The sequence below is a fragment of the Chionomys nivalis genome, chromosome 23 (assembly GCF_950005125.1).
Source record: "Chionomys nivalis chromosome 23, mChiNiv1.1, whole genome shotgun sequence".
In the NCBI taxonomy this organism is placed as follows: domain Eukaryota; kingdom Metazoa; phylum Chordata; class Mammalia; order Rodentia; family Cricetidae; genus Chionomys; species Chionomys nivalis.
The window spans coordinates 8,074,322-8,095,395 of record NC_080108.1 but is presented as its reverse complement, the minus strand read 5'-3'; the positions used below and the strand labels follow the sequence as shown (position 1 = coordinate 8,095,395).

At 42.2% G+C, this 21,074-nt stretch overlaps 1 protein-coding gene across 21 annotated transcripts in view; it reads right to left on the bottom strand.

Moving 5' to 3' along the window:
* The window catches only part of Dlg2 (discs large MAGUK scaffold protein 2), a 1,644,347-nt gene that overhangs the window by 165,416 nt on the left and 1,457,857 nt on the right, over positions 1–21,074 (bottom strand). Inside the window, exon 1 of one of the 21 annotated variants that reach the window (XM_057756283.1) lies at positions 10,193–10,431. The exons of the other annotated variants lie outside the window; for them this stretch is intronic. The gene's annotated coding sequence lies outside the window, so the exon portion shown is untranslated. Of the gene's footprint in view, positions 1–10,192; positions 10,432–21,074 lie in introns of those variants that run through there. 21 annotated transcript variants of the gene reach the window in all.

Here is a 21,074-nt window from a genome sequence, read left to right as displayed (position 1 = left end):
AACCTGAAGACCTTTAACCCTACCCCAAAGAGGCAGAGGGGCAAGGGGGGGGGAGTCTCTGAGAGGTCAAGGCCAGCATTATGTTCATATATTGAGTTCTAAGACAGTCAGGGCCACATGAAGAGACTGTCTAAAACAAACAACACCCTCCCCAAAAGCTCAACAACACAAACCCCCAAATAACAATAACACCACCCTTAGAAAAAGAATCTTCCAGCTCTGCTATGTATTCTCTGTTTTCTTTCTTTTCAGGGCCATGATGTGCATTTTGACAGATGTGGTCAACCCATTTATCTAGTGTAAGGAGATTCTCCTGGTAACACAAGTAACTGTCAACAGTTCAGTGCGCTCCACTGGAGCTGAGGGTAAAGAGTCATCTGATTAACATATACAATCCCCAGAATTTGCCAGGCTCTGGAGATGATTCTTCAGTCACTGTGTTTGGATCGTCCCTGCACTAGCACTACACATCACACAAAAATTGGATGCTTGTGCTTATGAGCCATGAAGCTCGTAGAGGAAGGTGGGGTCAGCAGACATATATTGAGCACACACTGTGGGCTAGGCTCTAAACATATAGAAATAAAAACACACCACACCAATGAAAGTACTTTTGGGGAAACTATGCTTACTGGGCACTGTAATAAATCTTGGTATACATAGCCTATATCTACAATTCAGCATAGGAGTTGCGTCTACACCATGGGAAGAAACACATCCCTTTGGGTTTGATCACAAGCTCATCTCAGGAAATTCTATGACGTTAAGGAAATTTATTACGTTTTCCTAGATGAAGAAATTTCATTTAAAGAAATAGAAAATTCAATCTAGTCTGTGAAGCAGGTTCTCTGGGAGATATTATGTGTGCATTTATGAACTCATCTTGCTAGATTATTCCCAAGTCATTGACTAGGAGCCCCGAAGAATAGACGGATTCTTCCGTACTGTGAAAACACACAGCTGGAATTGAGAGGTAGCTCAGTGGGTAAAATACTGGCTAAGCAATTGTGAAAACTGTAATTTTTGAATCCCTAGAGTCTACTGAAAGCTCAGTAGATGAGGTCAGTGATTCATAATCCTAGTGCAAGGGAAATGGAAGCTGGCTTGCTGGAGTAGCCAAGAGAGCCACCTCCGCATTGAGACTATGTCTGGATATACAAGATGAAGAAGGATTGAGGAAGATACCCAAAGTCAACTTCAGGTCTCTACAGGCTTGTGTACAAATGACCACATGCATGAACATTGACATATACCACATGAGTGCACATGCAACATGCACACATACCAAAAAACCCATACAGGCTAAATGTTATTTGACAAATGACTTGGAAATATAAGAAAACTATCTTTCCCAATACTATATGCTATTGTGGAATACTATGATTAAAAGTCTCTCCACGGAGTAAACAAAGGGTGACTTTTGTCTGACTTGAGAGCTTCAACATTGTTTGTATCAAAACCAAGAACAATGGCCAGATCATTCTGAAAAGCCTCTAGTGTAACAGTTCTGCAGTTGCTACAGGTCATGATGAGTGTGCTCTCACGCTGTTCTTCCTGCTCTTCTAGATCACACAACCTGACATGGACTGTGAGAGTCCGGATCACTCCTTTATCTATCCAGTCTTCTGCCCAACACACCAGGCTCCAGGAGACTAGCCAATAGGAGGGCCCTGAAAAGAATCTCTGTCCATCGCAAAGAGCTCCCTTGGTCAACAGGATCCAGAAAAAAAAACAGATAAATAAAAGATTGAGGTAAGGACAGCTACAAAAATGGGCCTGGAGGTACATGCCTTTAATCCCAGCACTTTGGGAGGCAGATCTCTGTAAATTCAAGGCCAGTCTGGTCTTCAGAGTGAGTTCCAGGACAGTCAGGACTACACAGTGAAACCCTGGCTCTAAAACAAACCAAACAAAATAAAACTTGGCAACAAAAATGAGCCTAGAGTGTGTGGGATATAGGACTAGCCCAGCTGTGAGGAAGGAAGGCAAGAAGATGGCCTCCAGGAAGAACACCCAATCAACAGGTGAACAATACTTACACATTTATTCTGTACCTCATACACAGCCCTACCCACTTCCCTCCTATGATTGAGATGACTGCATCCACAAATGTTAGTGTGCGTGGTTAAGAAGTGTCTTGTTTTCAGCAAAACTACAACCCATCAAAAATATTAGAGAAGTTGCCCTGAAACCTCTAGTTGTATTTTTGTATAGAATTTTTGTTATTACCTGTCAAGTGAGTAAAACCTGCAAAGCCTGACAGCGTAAATTACGCCTATGCTGTCCATTTCTTAGCCAGTCCTTCCAGAGAGTCTCAAACAGTAGCCCCCTTGTTGTCTTAAAAACAAACAAAGCACAGACAAACAAACAAAAAACCATACAAGGGCCGGCAATAGAGAGGGAATGGACTAAAGAATAAAATGCTGGCTCTGCAAGCGTGGAAACCAGAGCTCAGGTTCCTGGAACCTACACAAATGCCAGGTGACTGTGGTGGCAGTCTGTAATTCCAACACCAAGAAGGTGGAGATAGGGGACCCACGTGCACAGGTCAAGCCGCAAGGTAGACTGGTGCACACAAACTCTGGCTGTAATGGAGAGACTCGGCCTCAATGAATACGGTGAAGATCAAGCAGGAAAAGCACCCAACATCAGCCTCCAGCATGTACACACAGCACCCGCAGCCACACCCGCGTGAGTCTCTACCATCATGCACACGCATTCCTGCAAATAAATAAGGGATTTTTTTTAAAGCCTCTTGATATTTAAGTATTTGTTTTTGACACATCTGGATGTTATTATTATACCCAATTACAATTCTACTTCTTGAAACATAAGGTAGACTTATGCAAAATTTATGCCACTGTATTCGTTAATCTGCGGGACCCTGTATTAACATTTCAGTTGTTAACTATGGTGATGTGTACAAATCTTGGGGGTAGAGTGTCTGAAGTAACAGGGAGAGGGGCACTCAGAGGGCTCTCCATAGAAGCTATTACCAAGTGGGGTGTTCGGTACTTTACTATTTTAAGAAGCAAAAGCAGTGCACACTGCTGGAGTATTACCATTCTCTTTCTCTTTCCCTCTCTCACACACACACACCTTCGTAAGCACTTACAGTACTTAATTGCCATAGGTAAGCCATTCCCTCCAAGAAACAACTTAAGTAGCCGTCTCTTGCCTCATTTAAGAAAGCTGTAGAAGACAACAGAGAACTTTTTAATCTGGTTTTACTACAGGGAAGCAAGGCAATGTCGTGGAGACCTTTGATGCGTTGTGTTTTGAAACGAGCACTATCTATCACCCTTCCACAATATTGCAGTTTGATCTTTACTCACAGTGAACCTGAAAAGCAGCATTCAGCATCCAGGCGAGCACTGTCCGTGCCCTCACTTGATCCTCTACATTTTAGGTTCCCTGCTGATACAGCTTGATGAGGAATGGCAGGCTGTGGCTGCCTGTGGGTTTTCTAAACAGATTTGCTATGCTAGGAGCAAAGGGCAAGGAGATGTATCTTTTGGTTTTGTTTCCTGCCATTACTAAGTGCTCTCTGAGAAGAGGCTAGGTAGACAAATGAGTTTTTAGAAGCATGGATACCAGGTAGGTGGACTGACCACACCAAGACAAGTTGCAGCAACAAGGAATGCTTCAACAAGCCAACAGATCATGAAAGATATAGAAATGAATCCTACAGAAAGCAAACAAGAGCCTTACAACTTTCTCTTCTGTGAAATGAAACTGGCCAAATGACCCAAAGGCAGCTAACTGAATTCGTAATCAGCAGTTTTGGGCAGAAACTGTTACCACTTAAAGCAACCTTATCAACCAAGTAAATTTATTTACTCAATGGGAAAAAAGGATGAATACAGTCAAAAGCTGAACTTATGAGTCATATAAAGTGTTCATACTGCAGAGTTCACTGTTAAGGCTGATTTCCCATGGAACATTTGTGTTTTGATAAACATATTCCACGCTGCTGTATGTCATTGTCCATGTGATATACATGCCATGAGCAACCCAACAAACGTGTCTGCTCCCATTCTTCTCACACATTTTAACATTTACAATGAGTTTCTTGACATCAAAATCCAAATGAACCCAAGTTATTGAATGAGTGAGTAACCGTTTCTCTGTAGATTCCATTTAGAATAAAAACTAAGTAGTCATGGCTAAGACGGTCTGGGTCAGCTCTACAATACTATCAGGACAAAAAGACGTCAAGGTTCATTGTGAACTGAATCCAAACTTGTATTTATATTGGAAAGAAAAGAAAGAACATAAAAGAGAGTCTTCGTCTGTGGTATAATCACAATCACACAGCCGGTGCTGGCGAGGCTGATACTTTAGGTTTTCTGTTCATTACATTTCAGGACAGATGGTCCCTCGCCGGTGACTCTTGTAACAGTGCCAGGGTAAGGGAACAGCTACCTGGCTGCTATCTGTGAATTCAAAGAGATTTTATTCCATGTCTTGAAGCCTTTCTTTTTCTTTTATTTAAATTCTCACTCCTGGGGGAGTCAAACCTGGAAGCTTGGATCTGCTAGGCAAGCACTCTGCCGCTAAGCTGTATCTCAGGCCCTCCCTTCCCCTCATTCTCTGGTGAGCCCCTACCATCCTGGATGTCAAGGTAAAAACATTTTCTGTCATATGACACGGTTGGCCTTCAGTATATTATTCTATGTCCTGACTCTAAGGAACATTTGTCCAGTATGTGTTATGCATTTTACAAGGGTGGACGCCTCAGACCTTTTGACAGCCTCTGTCATTCTCTCCAACCCTAAGTAACAGCCAATGACAGCTAACAAATTTCATTTAGAGATCTGTGAAAGACATTCACCTGAAATGCTCAGAACAGACATAACTACCAGCCCAGTCAAAGTGAATTCTAGGGACCATTCATTCCTAGGATATCTTTGGGCCTGGCTATGACCATGTAAGCAAGCCGTTTGGGAGTCCTTGGCATCATCCTAGAGCTATCAAGGTGAGTCAGTCAGTCTTGGGATCAAGCTAGACCAGCAACATGGCAAAACCAACAGAAATGGGTGTTTTGAGCCGTAGGCTGTGACTTCTCGGACATGGATTGACTGTTGTATTTTTAAGTCACAACCACCAATACTCCCTTTATTGAGCAAGTCAGTCTGAGTCACGGTTTTTGCCATTTACGTAACAGAAAGCAACATTATCTGCTCCTGTCTCGGTAGGATGTGAATCTCAGGATCACAGGTTCACAGAACCATTCAGCTCTCAGAATACAAGGTCTTTGCATTCAGGGATCAGTATCAGCTCTACAATATTGTCTTTAGCCGATCTCCTCACATTTAGTTCATGTTTAGTAAATACCTCATAGCAGACAACAAAGAAACCAAATCAAATAAGCTAATCTGCTTCCTTCAGGTCAGAACACGTCTCTCTATCCATTATTTTGCACACTTTGGACACTTGACTCGATTCTCCTTGCAGTGTTCTTCTCAATATAGCATTAGTCATTCCCCAAACCAATTTAATCTGCTTTTCCTCCCTTCCCTCAGCACATAAACAATACCTGCTATAGAAGCTTAAATGACACACACAGCTAAAGAGGAAGAAAAAGTTAGCAGTAGACTACACCATTTGGTATTTGCTCTATTAAGAGCCATCAATGTAGAATTGAGATGACCAATTTAATCTTCATTTCTTAATTTGTACGTCCATCCTTACCACTATTCTAAGAAAAATAAATTTAGTGTGCAACATCATTATCTGACCGTTATCAGAGTCATTATTTTATTTGCTTCAGGCTAAGTAAACATCTTTATCTAGACACACTATTTACCAAGTATTTACTGTACATATACTCACACAGCGATGAATAATAGCTGTAATAATAGGTGTAAGTAATAACATTGACTTTTTTTGCAAAAGAACAGAAGGAAATTTCTATATTTACTTTTATTTACTTTTAACAAAAGAATAACAAGGTTTGGTCACAGAAAATTTTCCTGAGACATAGTCTGCCTTCCCATCTAGAAAACCTTGTAAAAATAAAAGTAAAAACTACAAAAATGAGAGCAAAAAAAAATCACTTGTTAATCATATGAGAATTCATATTGCATTAAAAAAACCCACAAAGCTCTAAGTGTTTAATAATCACAGAGAGCTGCTGCCTGAAACCCCTAACTGCTAATTCCCCCTAGGTGGGTCTTTGTTTCAAACACAACACAAGATGAAAAGGCGGTGTTGGGAGAAGGAAACATCGCCAAGGAGGAGCTGCAATAATAGCCATTACGGCCACACAGAGCTCTGGGCTCTGTGGCTGCTTTCATGCCAACTTGTAAGGCAAGACTCCTTCTGGCTGCTTCCAGTTGAATCCAGCCCTGCAGGTTAAAAACCACAACTTAAAACCAGAGGCACGGGAAACACACCTGTAGTTCACCATAATCTTCCAAGCGATTGTGTTTTCCAATGGCATAAATGATAAATGGCAAAGGGTTTTCATCCAGTTGGTTCCAAATTGCCTGCCCAAACAAATCGATGTCTCTGGATGCAAAGAAAGCAGGGCTTACCCTCGATGGAGCCAATTGCTGTCAGTTCCGGGGTGGCACTTTTAAAGCTTTTAGTCTGACATTTTTACACTACTTTCTTATCCAAGTGATTGTTATTTCACTTAATAGGGGGAAAAGTCCACAGCAAAACCAAGCAGAAGTCTCGATAAAACCGACCCACTGGAAAATTAGGCTTACTACTCTGAAATATAAGTGAGTGTTATGCAACTCAGGGCAGAATATTCTGGGACACAGGACAACATAACAAATGGAGGCTCTTCCCGGGTCAGCTTCTTCTCTCCCACAGTTCCTCTCTGTGTCACTAAGCATGGTTCCATACACAAGGACATCCTAGTTCACGCGTCCAAACTATGATCAACGGTACCCTACTCTCTCCATGATTTAAGAAGATATTATCTTAATTGGTAACCCCCTCCAATGAGAATAAACAAATCTCCAAACTTAAGATTTTAAAAATCAGCTCCTAAACTCTGATAGGGATTAAATATTCAGATTTTTAAAAAAGTTAAAGCTACAAGGCCAGGATTCAAAAATGGACCCATGTGAAACTGGCCAAGTCTTTCAAGTAAATTTATGGTAGAGGCTCTAAACTCATCTCATCACTTGATACAAGAATCAAAATACAGCCTACCAGGTGGGGCTGTGCGGATCAGGAAAGGAGAGCGTGCTCATGAAACATCCGGCGAAGCTGGTGGAGATGTCATGAGTGACCTCACTCTTCTGACCCCGTGTTTCAGTGTGATGCTAGAACTGGAACTGTGGCCTAACTGTCATGTGACAGGCACACTAAAAAGCTATGATATGTTATTTAGCGTCCCTTTAATCCTATGCTTCCTTCTCGAAACGAAGTTTATTTTTTTAAATAACTGCACGAGGATTTGGGTGCCTTTCTGGAAATTAGAAGTGAACTGAAATGTAATAACTGTCTTTACTCAATTTCTAAAGTAGAAAAGGAAAACAAATTATTGAGCTACCAGAAATAAATCTTTCAAGCCAAAAGAAGCAGTCCTGCTTTCCCTCCCTGTCTATGATATATGTTTCTTGCGCAATTAACCTCTATGACAATGTTAATAATAATATCTATCCTACATAATTTACGAAAATTATGACTACCTTTTACTGGGTATCCCCTTTGTGCCAAAGACTCTACTCTGTGCTTTGCATCATCGACTTGGCCTAATACTCCCCCTTCTCCTGCCCCAGTGTACACAGAAGGGGACAGACCCGTCGACACTCGGCAGGAGACAGACCTCTCTGCCCCTTTGCCCTCCTCTAAAAGGAAATTCTTTGTATCACAAAAGCAAATTTTGCGTTTGCTACTTTGGCTTTTAATCCATTGGGGGGTGTGGATGTGCAAACCGCTTTTTGAGAGCTAAGAAAAGCAATTTCATAACAAATTGTTTGAGACACATAATTTGTCTATGTGTATCTTCTCAGAATGTTCTTGTCACAGTTTGTATCTTGCATTGACCCCTGCCCCTGAGACAAGGGGTCTCATATAGCTCAGGTTCATCCTGGTACACAGCAAAGGATAATCCCCTGTCTCAGGCTCCCAATAGCTGGGATTACAGGTGTCTTCCACCAGGCTGGGTTTGTGCTGTCCTGGTGATCCAGCCGAGGGAATGCTAAGCAAGCTCTCTACCGGCTGAGCTGCATCCCTGCCCCTCTCGCTATAAATGAAATTGTGAATAACCCATGCCAAATTGTCTTTTGTTTTTATAAATAGCACTCATCTTTTGTGGGTGGAGAAGATGGAAAAGCCATCACCAGAGAAGAAGAAACTCAGTTTCCTGAGATGGGCACCTTGGTTTGTTTCTCTGTAAAACCATAGAAATTGAAAGCCAGAGACTGCTGCATAATCAAGTCTGGGTTCTGGCGTGTGATTTTTTTTTTTAATGTGTCACAATAAAACTCAATGCATAATACATATCTCAAGGGTACTTCATAACTATATTTTTCTTGGCAGTAAGGTAGACTCACACTTTTAGGAACCTTCAGCCATGTGTCCCAAGTTTTATAAAATGTCATGGGCTGGCTACACCATTAAACACAGATGTTCATTTATACCTGCAGTGATTTTCTGGATTTCCTACCTGGATCATTACTGTTAAGGCCCAGAGGCTTTAAGCTGAACAGAGATATTTTACAGACTCCTCCTGAGACACCCGTTTGTAGATTAGAAACCAAGTCTCGGGTTACACACCCCAAGCGCCAACCACAACACACCGCTCCTCTGCTCTTTAAACAGAACTTATTCAGAGAAATGGAAAAATGTAGAAAACCTATTTGTGGAAGAAAAAAGTATGGAAGGGAAATGTGTTTGTGGAAAAAAAAAATTATGTTCTGTAATCCCCAATTTTCCAAGTCTTTTAGAGCAGTCTGAGAGAATCCTGGGAAGAGACACAACTTTACGGGCAGCATGATAGTTCCAGTGACCAAAACATTTATTAGGGGAAAGTAGGGGAAAAGGTAAGAGGCCAAGTTTCCTGATGAAATAAAAAGGCATGCGTTTTCATCTCGGAGAGATGCTAAAGCAAATTGCCCTCCTTGAGAATAAAGAGTATTTATGTCAGCTCTCCAGTCTCCCTAGAAAGAGAATGCGCACTAAACATACAAGGCAAACACTTTGCCAGACAATTAGGGACCAGAAGAAGACAGTAGCTTCTTGCGGGTGAAAGAAAGCGAACATCAACAAGCTAGACACACTTGAAACATTTGAGAAAATGTCCTTGCTATTCCTCTCCATATATAATATGCCATATGACACTACAGTTAAATCTGCTTCTCAAAAAAAAAAAAAAAAGTACATCAAGCTGTTGGCTTCCAAGCGATTTGGGCAGAGGCAAAACAACACGACAGAAAGGAGTGGGGAAAGAAAGACCTCGCAAGGAGTTAGCACACCCAGAGAGCCACAACACAGCTTCAGGCAGTTGTTAATGGGAAAAGGAAACTAGAGCAAACAGCCACAAGTTACACAGCTCCCAGGCATGCCTTCTGCAGCTGTCTGTCCTGCGGGCTGCAGGGCTCTTTCTCCCCCCCCCCCCATCATCAACAGGCGCAGCAAATGCAAATCGCGTCAGCTTCTGATCCCAGCCTCGCAAAATGAGGAGATGACCACCATACTGTGTTTTTACAAGAATCTCTACAATGCCAATTATTCACAGCCCCTCAGTTCTGGGCACACAAAAGATTGCAATTTGAGTCTTGCCTTGCACAGGTTCAGTTGGATCGGAGCTGGTAACCAGGCAAACAGGCTGTTTTAAGATTTACCGATGGCTGGGGAGAGTCAGTTGGGGGGTGGGGACGGATAAACCGCCCTGCACATACCTCGTTTTGGCAGCTAAGAAAAACAATTTTATGACAAAGAGATTTGTTCTTTTCAAAGCTCACCCAACAAACGAAACTGATAGAATGAAACCCGAGAAACTTTAGCGACCACGGAAAGCAGTCTTCCAAGGACCAAGGTGAATAATTGATTCTTCGGGCTCCGTTTCATCTTTTAAGCTCATTTACTCATTAAAAGGAAATTGTGGAATCTGTGAGAAGCCCAAACACTGACACACAGACTTCTGAAAGCAAGTGCATATTCCAAGCTACAGCTCTATTTGCCAATCTTATTCAACAACAACTGGCTGTCAAGCCAGGGAACTTACCGAGCACAAAATTAGGGAACAAAGCAGGGAGGAGGCAGGAGGCACTGAAAGCAGCTTTCCCGTTTCCTTGGTGCCAGATTCTCCTGTCTCCTGTCCGGTTCGCACTTGCCTTGCTAACTAAGACTCCGGCAGAACTCACTAGCGGAACCTGATGAATTATAAAACAGCCCCTCCTAGACGCTCATATTTTACATCGCAGGGGGTGACCATGCAGCATCCTCGCTGGCCGGGTACATAGATTTCCTTGTAACTCATCCTGAAGAACATAACAGCTCGGTAGGCAGGGACAGTAATTGGTGTTTGGGATGTACCAGTACTAACCAATAAGATGCTTTCCCACCATTCATTCTGCACTCTCATTCTCCGCTCGTGTTCCCCTATACCTTGTTAAGGTGGATCCATCCAAACCATGGGGAGACGGCAAAAACAGCGAAATGTAGCGAAAAGCCCCTGAATCAGGGCACACACACAGAGAACTGTGTTATTTGGGGTTAATCTTCATAAGAGTTCTATAAAGACCCAGTCTCATGTTGGCATCGTATGCCCTGGCGTACCAGATACTTTCATTCCCATGAATCTCTCAGTGACTTGGAGGGCTTCAGAACCACCAAATGCCAGGTCTCAGAGAGGCTAAGGGACTTTTGGTGCTTGCTGAACTTGGAGGAGGCCAATCGTCCTAGAGATTTGCAAGTTCATCCTGCTCACTGGGCCTGCAGACACCATGGCAAGAAAGAGAAACGACTTATCCAAGTCACTGTTCATAATTCCTAAGAGTGATGGGGAACTTGAAGCCAAGCCCAGATCTTCTGATGTCAAGCAGAAAGTGTTTCTGTCCTTCTATGCTGGCCCCAAAGAATGGAAGCCACAGAAATTGTAAAAAATGGAAATGGGAAACGATACTATTAAAGAAGAATCTGTAAAAGGTAACAGCAGGTGGACAGCATGCCTGAGCCTTTTGTCCTCTCTGAGGTCAGACTGACCTCATTAGATTCGTCTGGTATCAGTACCCATAAAAAACACATTTTGGATGATAATGACAACTATCTATAGTGCACATGTGGCACGCAGCTTTCTAAATGCTAAACACGTTATTAATACATTCAATCTTTAGAATGCTCCTGTAAAGTAGGTTCTAGCATGGAAAATAAATTATAGGTAAAAAACAAACAAACAAAAGCAAGATCCAGAGAGAGTAACCAGTCTAGACAGGATCATATATCAGCTACCTAGCAGAAATGGAGTCATTCCCTAGACTGTCTAGTTCAAAGCTCACACTCTCAACAATACTGTCTTACCATAGGAAATACTGTATTAAATTGCTCAAAACAGAAGGAGAGTAGACACACTTATTAACAATGATCTTTAGCAAAAATAAGAAGAGAGTAGGATTGGTGATTTTATAAATCTATAAAGCTATTGTTCTATCTATAGAATGGGTATATTCATGTCTACCTCAAAAAATCAGAATATGCCGGGCGGTGGTGGCGCATGCCTTTAATCCCAGCACTCGGGAAGCAGAGGCAGGCGGATCTCTGTGAGTTCGAGGCCAGCCTGGTCTACAAGAGCTAGTTCCAGGACAGGAACCAAAAAGCTACAGAGAAACCCTGTCTTGAAAAAAAAAAAATCAGAATACGTCAGAAAAATGGAGCCCAGTTTATAGCATATGTGCCCAGATTGGTAGTATTGTTCCTGCCACACTTCGACTATGAATATTTACTTATTTCTCCCGCAAGTGTCTTTTATATGTCAGCTGTTCTTTGCCAAGGAGCCTTCCTGGATGTTATGGAAGCAAGCATGGGGGTGGGGGAGGATCCAGGTATGTCTGTTGCCCAGGCTGCCAAGCATCACTAGGGATGCAGGGTTTCTAGTGAGAATGCAGATCACGTGGGCCTTGCTCCGCGGGCTGCCCAATCAGTTCATTATCTACTTCACCTCTTCCCTCTGCCCCCATCAGCTAAGCTCACTGGCTTCTTTCTACCTCACCACCAGTCAAAGGAGCTCACCAGTCTAGGAAAGCACACAGAGAGGATGCTTCCTCGCTGCTCTGATGTCTCCTGTCTTTTCTATGATTGTAAATGAGCAACTGCCATCAATCCCAGAAAAAAAATGAATTTTTACATGGACCCATTATTTCATCCCATTAAATCAAGTTATGCCAGGGGAGACAAGCATCTTCTCTTGCCCAACTTCTCTGAAGTCAGCATAAATGATGATCGTTGCTATTCAACTGTGCTCTCTTGGGGCTAGGAAAATGGCTCAACTGTTAAAGCAATTGCAGAGCAAGTATGAGAATCAGGTTTGGAACTGCCATAGCCTGTATAAATGTCAGGTAGGTATGGCGGCCCACCTGCAATTCCAGCTTTAGAGACAAGATTCCCCAGAGCAAGCAGGCTAGCTCTCTTTCCTATACCAGTGAGCTCCAGGCTCAGTTTCAAGACTCTGTTTCACTGAATAAGGTAGGAAGCAGTGAGGACACCTGACAGTAGCTTTCAGCCTCCTCCGTACGCATGTACACACATGAGCACACGCAAAGCACCATACACCTGTGAGTGCAAACATACATACATGCACACCACACACACACACACAGAGAGAGAGAGAGAGAGAGAGAGAGAGAGAGAGAGAGAGAGAGAGGCAAAAGGAGCAAAACAGGGACACACCTATGGTTCTCAGCAACTGGGAGGAGGAAAGGGAAATACAAGTTCAAGGCCAACTTGGACTACTGAGCAAGAATCTGAAGAAGAAGAAGAAGAAGAAGAAGAAGAAGAAGAAGAAGAAGAAGAAGAAGAAGAAGGAGAAGGAGAAGGAGAAGGAGAGGGAGAGGGAGAGGGAGAGGGAGGGGGAGGGGGAGGGGGAGGGGGAGGGGGAGGGGGAGGGGGAGGGGGGAGGGGGAGGGGGAGGGGGAGGAAGAGGATGAGGAGAAGAAAGGAGGGGTGGAAGGGGAGGGGAGATGAAAAAGCCTGCTGTCTTAAAGACATGCAATCAGCATCCCTTGGTAAGCCTAGAGGTAACTCTCGGGACACAGAGGTGCCATCGTGCTGTGTGGAATAGGCAGGTCTGTGCATGCCAGGCTGTCTCAGCTCTCTAATTTTCGAGAATGGCTTGACAGCCAAGTCAGTTTGATCACACGCAGATGGTCTTCCCCTTCGATCACACAACCTACCCTCTCCTTGTTTTAAAGATTCTCTTAGTGCCTAAGTAAAATATGCATGGTCCAAGCGCACACACCCCCACCCCCGATGGCCATTCTTAATACTCGGCACTGTGGACACAAATGCATGCAGAATAGTTGAAGGTGTGCGGAGACATGAGAGTCTGAGCTCATAAGCAAAGCCAAGTACAAACACCATGTTTAGCAAAGAGCAGATGACCACTGTGTTTTCACCATCAGCGGTTACCTCCTGCGTGGAGTTAAACCACCTACTGCCTGCAGTAGCTTGGTCCTAACTTTTTCTACGACTTCTCACTTCTTTGATTTGCTAAGATTCTTCCAAATCTCTCAGAAGCGACTCCTTTTCTTTTAAAATTACATTTATTTATTTTTACACAGATACACATCATGGTGCATGTGCCAAAGTCAGAGAATAATCCCAGAGGATCCATTCTTTCTGCTGCATGGGCCCTAGGGATTAAATTTATGTCATCGGATTTGACAGTAAGTACCTTTACCTGCTTGGCCATCCTGTCATCCCCTGAGAAGCCTTTTTTTTTTGTTTTTGTTCATTTTCCCTGACACTTAGCTTCTCCACTGGCACATCCTATGAAAATAAATAGATGAGCATTTATAGCTTCTACATATTTCTCAGTTTTCATAAATTCAGCTGTGATTACTATCTCATGCCACAAATTACTCCCAGATGTAATGAATTATATAGTCTTACAATTATATGAATGTGTGTGTGTGTACATGGCTTATATATTATTAGTGGTGTTAATATTTATTGGGTACTTAATCAGGACTGGTGCCCCACATCTTCCTGAAGTACCCTGCACTGCCTCCAGTAGATGAGAACACTCTGGATAGGACAATGAGGTGATCTGTTGACAGACGGCAGGCAGAATCATAATCAGAGGTTGAGACTGTGCAGGCTATTTCTTAACTTTTATACCCCTACTCCGTAGGAAAGTGGGGCAGCAGATAATATACTGGTGTGTCTACTTCCTCACATCTATTCCGTCCTGGAGTGACTTACTGTCGCCATACCATGAAGATTGATCTTATGAAGATAAATAATGACATCCTCATTGACAAAAACAATGCCAGTACATAACCCTGCTTATGAAACCTCTGCCAAGCACTTGGCAGAATCAATTACCACCGTATTCAAATAATTTTCCCTTTCCTTTGTTTCTAAGACTCCTTGATTTTTCTACATTACATGTCCATTCAATTTTTAAAATTGTGAGTGTATATACGGTGTGTGCGTGTGCGCGCGCATGTGGGTATCAGGAGTTCTGCTAGAGTGTCTCCTGCCTTACTCCTTTCAGACAGAGACTCTCACTGATTCTGAAAACAGGCTGATGAGTGTCCAGTAAACTCCAGTAATCCTCGGGCTTGTGTGCACAGTGCTGGGGTTACAGGTCTACGGGGTCACTCCCAGCCTTGGAACTTAGATCCTAATGTTCATGTAGATAGTGCTCATACAGCTGAATCATCTTCAAGGCACCATTAATCCATTCTTCTAAGTATTCTTAACTGAGTCTTCTACATCCCAACCTTTCAGGCAGAAAGCACCCTACAGCTCATCATTAGGCTGCCTTGGTTACAGTTACTCCCAAGGCCGCATTGTCTAGTGTCAAGGCTCAAATGACATTTGTGTTCCGCCCTCCAGACTCATATCTAACTACATCCATATCTAAGCATTTCCATTTGTTTTTTTTCACATTTGACATGTTCAAAAACAAACTTAGTTTCCTTACCAAATATGCCCAATTTTCAGAGTGCCCATTGTTGTGTGTGTACATGTATGTGCATGTACAGACGCCAACTGTCAGCTTTGGGTGTTATTCCCCAGGAACTATCCACTCTTTTTCTTTTTTAATGCAGGGTCTCTCACTGACCTGGAGTTGCTGATTAAAAACTAGGCTGGTAGGTCAGCAAGCCCCAGGAATGCCCCCATCTCTCCCTTCCCAGTACTAGGATATCGGATCCTGTTATTTTATATGAATTCCGAGGGTGGAATACAGGTCTACACGCTTCCATGGGTATACTTTATTATCTTCCAACCCCTCATTGTGAACTTTCCAATGAGTAATATAATATAATTACTTACTTAACAGTGCTTGGTTAAAACCTCAGAGATAGTCCTGTCTCATCTCACTTTATACTCCAAACTTTATCAAATTTGACTTCAAAATATATCTTTCCCATCTCCATCTTTATCTCCCTCATTTCTACACTATCATCTTCCACAGAAGTTCTTCAATTCCTTTCTGATTTACATACTTTGACTAAGACCTTCCTACAATCTCTTACCTATTCCGCAGCCAGAGTCAGCACCCAGCATGTCCTCTGGAGCTTCCCAAGACTTAACATATGAGCCTTCATTGCAGATGGGAGTCTACTGGGTGACAGTGTTCCTCCTCTAGAGTGACTGACAGCACAGAATCCTCTGTTCCTCAATTGATCTCTACCTCCCTGTCCCCCACTCCCACGCCACCAACCCACTCTGGACTTGCTTTGTGAGGCCAAAGGCCTGGCCTCTTTTCTCTGTGATTGAATCTCAACCTCTAGGCCACAGCCTACCACACGATATTTCATTTGTGAAGTAAGTACATTTAAAGTCCTAACTTTAAAATGCCTCGGCTTTGCTGAGTGGTAGTAGTGTGTGCCTTTAATCTGAGCATTTGGGAGGGAGGCAGAGGTAGGCAGGTCTCTGAGTTTCAGCCTGCCTGGTCTACAGAGCGAGTTCCAGCACAACCAGGGTTACACAGAGAAACCTGTCTCAAAAACCTCTTTAAAAAAGTCTTGATTTCACATATTTATACGAATCACTTTATTTGTACTTTCGTACAAATCCTCTGTTATGAATTGTCTTCATTGTAAATTTTCTTAAGAAAACAACCACCCCACACTTGCATTGCTCGCGTTCCTCTACAGGTCTATTGCAGTGCACTTGGCATCTCTTGTGTCTGGCTAATGGAATAATTCCACAAGGTTGATCATTGTTGGTTAAACTTTGCCACCCTATCAATTTTATTCCTTTGAAATTTTTATTTATGCATAACACCTCGGCATGACTTTATTTTGAAATGTGGCTGTTGTAGATAAGGTGACGCCATATTGGAGCAGGGTGAACTCCCAATCCAAAGCGACTGTTCTTGGACACTGGTAGGCACACAAGAATACTGAGTAAAAGCTGCAGTTACATGCCTTAAAACAAAACAAAACAAAACAAAACAAAACAAAACAAAACAAAACAAGAACTAGTAGGATCAAGAAGATCCTGGACAGAATTTTTCCTAGTACCTGTGGTAGACTAGAAGCAGAGGCCACCAGCACTTAGATGACTTCAGACTACTGGCATTGAGAACCACAAGACAGTAAACTTTTGTTGTCCTAATTTTCTGACTCCATGGCACTTAGTAACATCCTTAAGAAACACACATAGATGAGGCACCAAACTCATGTAAGGTATGAGGCACCTGGCCCTCAGAAAAGTCGAGGGACTTGCTTCAGCTTTGACAAAAAGGAAGTAGTGAGCTGGGCTTATATAATTTCAAAACCCGTACACAGTTGCAGTGACTTCTAGAGGCTGGTCCCTAACCTCTGTGGTCCAGAGAAGAGAAAAATTCATAGGCTACAGCATTTTCCAACCCAGAAAACAATGCCTTCCATTATAGGAGTATGTACTTCCTCCTGTTTACCTTTCCTTCCTATTGCTTTGGCTATTTTTTTTTTTCCTGAAATGGTGGTGAGGATAAAGTTGATAAAATCTGTTGAACTATAAAGGTGTATTTTCTGCAATACTTTTGATCTATAAAATAAAAATTCTGGGAACAGATATTCCCATCATGAAATAAATCAGAGAACGTATACAGCCAAGCCAGGGAATGGCAAGAGGAAAACCGTGTTCCGAGTCAGGTAGAAACCCTGCGCTTTGTACAAAGTATCACATTAATGGACATGGTGTCTTATTAGTAATAGATTAATCTAGTGTGGTCCCATATAAAGACTTTAACTTAGACATTGCCTACTCATGACATCCACCTCTCACTGAAAAAGAATTTCTGTCAAAAGAAAAAAAATTTTTTTTTTATTTGCTTTTGACCTGGTCCACTTTCTTTTGGGTTCAGGACCCGCAGGCTTGTTGCAAATGTCTAAGGATTAAATGAGATCACTTCTGCTAAGTATCTAGAACACCCTAAAAGCTCTTAGCAATGCTAATTTGCCTCCAGAAGGAAAATGGCTTTAGGATAAAGAAGATTCAGAGCAACTGGGTAATTCAGTGAGACTGGAGAATGAAAATGAACTTTAGCCTTTGGCTGAGCATTTAGCAATCTATAGATGGTCTATAAAATTGAGTAGTTTATTCTTAGGCAGTCACACTCATTACACATGTATTTATAGAAATGACTATATATAGATCACATATCCCTAGTACACACTTCACTGGGGTGTATGCACGTGTGTTCTCCTTAGTTTTGGATAGATGAAGATGTAAAAAAATCTTTATGCATAAGAGCTTATTTTCTTCATTATACAATTACTCAACCCATCCATTGCCCTAGGCTCCTTAGTGAAAGCAAATTTTATGCCTTTCTTTGCCCAAGTGTATCTTGGATTCCCAGCCAGTGAAAGAAACTTCCTTTCTGCCCTGATTATTTGTAGAGTTTACTGCTATGTCCTGGGCACTACAGGATCACATTGAACGCCAGCCAAACAATGTAGTCAGAGTCAGATTCTTTCTGCCCTAAGAGGTTCCATTTCAGAAGTAACAAATGGGCCATGGGGAACTGTACAGCTGCATAACCCACGATGAGAACTTTATTGTGAACAGCACCCAACACAGCCTAGGGTAGGGGGAAGAGTAGGGAGCTGTGTTGTCTTTACAACTTCTTGGAAAATAAAATGAATGAAATGAATCTCTCTCTCTCTCTCTCTCTCTCTCTCTCTCTCTCTCTCTCTCTCTCTCTCTCTCTCTGTGTGTTTTGCTGTATGTGGTATGCATATCACTAAGTAGACTGTGCACCCATGTAGAAGTCAGAACTGAACATCTGGTGTTTTTTTTCTGCTTAGTGGCTTCCTTTCTGCTTATTCCCTGGAGACAAGGTCTCTCACTGAACTGGAAGCTGTGCATACATAGCTATGCTCAGTTTTTAACATGGGTGGTGAGGATTTGCGTTCAGCTCCTCACACGTACAGAGCAAGCATTCATATCTACTAGGCAAAGTCTTCTTACTGAGTCTTAAATGGACATGGATGACTACAGTGGTCTGAAGGCATGCATCCTACAGAATTCATGTGTTGAAGACTTAACTCCAATGTCATAGTAGCAGGGTCTATTAAAGAGTGATTAAAGAATGCTCATATCTGTGTTACAGTAATGGGTTGGTGACCACAAGAATGGCTGTGCTACAAAAGCCAGCTGGGCACTCTTATCAAGTGATGTCTTCTGCACATTAGGACACAGCAGGAAGATCCCCACCAGAGGCAAACCCTTGATCCTGGACTCACAGACTCTGGAAACTTAAATAAACCCCCAGGCAGTGGTGGCACATGCCTTTAATCCCAGCACTCGGGAGGCAGAGGCAGGCGAATCTCTGAGTTCGAGGCCAGCCTGGTCTACAAGAGCTAGTTCCAGGACAGGAACCCCCCCAAAAAAGAAATAAACCTTATTGTTAACAGATTATCTAGTCTCAGGCATTAGTGTAGCCATGTTAAATGGGTTAACACAAATGAGGGGGAATGACTGGGACAGGCTCTAGCATGAGAAATCTGTTCAAAGGAGCTTGGGAGAAGGGCTTTCTCAAGGGACTCTGGGGAAGTGAAAGTTTCATTAGGTTAGCACTCAATAACCTAACTCTGAGTGATGCAAACCAAACAAAACCAAACTAAACAAAGAAAAACCCTTAGCTTAGGAGTTTAGGAACACCAAAGAAGAATAATTCATTTTCATGAACTTCTTCCATGCTAGGAAGGCTGGAACAGAGAATGTCATATGCTTTATAGTTAGATAGTTCTGATTCATTGAAGCGACCTTTGCAGGTGGCTTAATGTCTCTGAATTGAACTTTATGTTCTTGTCTATAAAATGAGCATGATACTATCTATTTTATTTTGCTGCTACATTCTTATGAAATTGAAAACATAAAGCATTTTGTTTCCTGTCTGCCCAAAAGTAGACACCAAAGTAAATGTCAATCCATGTGTGACTAATGCTGGTGCCCCTGTAAAGAGTTTGTGCCATTCAGGTCAACTTCAATTTCACATGCAGGGAGATGTATTTGCCTTCTCTTTAGTCCAGCAGGCTCAAAGCTTAGCCAATGTCATCATTTAAAGCCATTATGAGCGCACACCCACATTATCTGAATTTTTTTTTTTTCGAGACAGGATTTCTCCGTTGCTTTGGAGCCTGTCCTGGAACTAGCTCTTGTAGACCAGGCTGGTCTCGAACTCACAAAGATCCACCTGCCTCTGCCTCCCAGGTGCTGGGATTAAAGGCATGCGCCACCACCGCCCGGCTCTGAATTTTTATATGTATAAATTAGAGTCTTAACAACAAGATTGTTGTAAACTATGATATAGTATAGACACAATAAAGTATATATATATACTTTAACATAAAATATATACTTTAACATAAAAATGAGTAAGAAGGAAAGGAAAGGTCCTGTGAGCTCCTGGAGTACACATAACCACTACCCCAAAACAGTCAAAGCTCTCTCACAGGAAAGACACAATCTCCTGTAGTCATGGGGCACCAGGTAGCACAGATCAAGCATCCAAGAAATATCTATCAGCTCGTGAGATAACACTGAAATGGAAATATAAAAACTGTAAGTAGGTAGCTAGTAAAAGCCTTTACCTATCTGGACTAGTCATTTTTCTGTGTGAACGTGGAAGTCAAGGTCAAAGGACAACCTCAGACGTCATTCTGCCGATACCATTCACCTTTGTTTCTTGTTGCTATTGCAGCATTGTGCATACTTTTCTCCTTTTTCTTTCTTTAGGTAGGGTTTCTCCTCACTGACCTAGAGCTTTCCAAGTAGGCTAGGTTGACCAGTTAGCAATCCTTTAGGGATTTGCTGTCTCTGCCTTCCCAAAACCATGAAAACAAATGCACGACACCATGCTCAGTTTTCAAGGGTTCTGTGGAATCACACTCAGGTCCTCTGATCCAGTTATCTTCCCAGCTCCCAAACCAGTTATTTTTCAAATTTTAATATGTTTTACGTATGCTAAAAGAGGAATAAGCAACCAAATTATAACTGCCTCACTTTCCAAAGGTCAGTGATAAATAGAAAGGTAATATTCTTTAAAAAAATAGGGCTAAAAATAGTAATAGTAATTTGAGCTTTGCTAAGGGTCAGGCATTATTCTGATCATTTTTATGCATTCTATTTGGTCTTTATAAAAAGCAGGACACCACATTGTATGTCTGTACAGGGCATTAGACATGTTGTATGTACTGCATATACCTATATACCAAATCTGTTTCACTGTCCGTCATGATACCATCCACAAGTCTCCATCAATTTTCACCATTTTGAAATGACTGGGAAAGAAAATCAAAATTACAATAATGTATGATAGCACACTCCAATGTCAGGGCTCACAGAGAAAGCTCTCCCGCAGCACGCGCGTGCCTGTTCATTTATGTATTACCTTTGGTTGCTTTCACAGTACAATGACAGGGGTCATTATTTCAATAATAAGAATA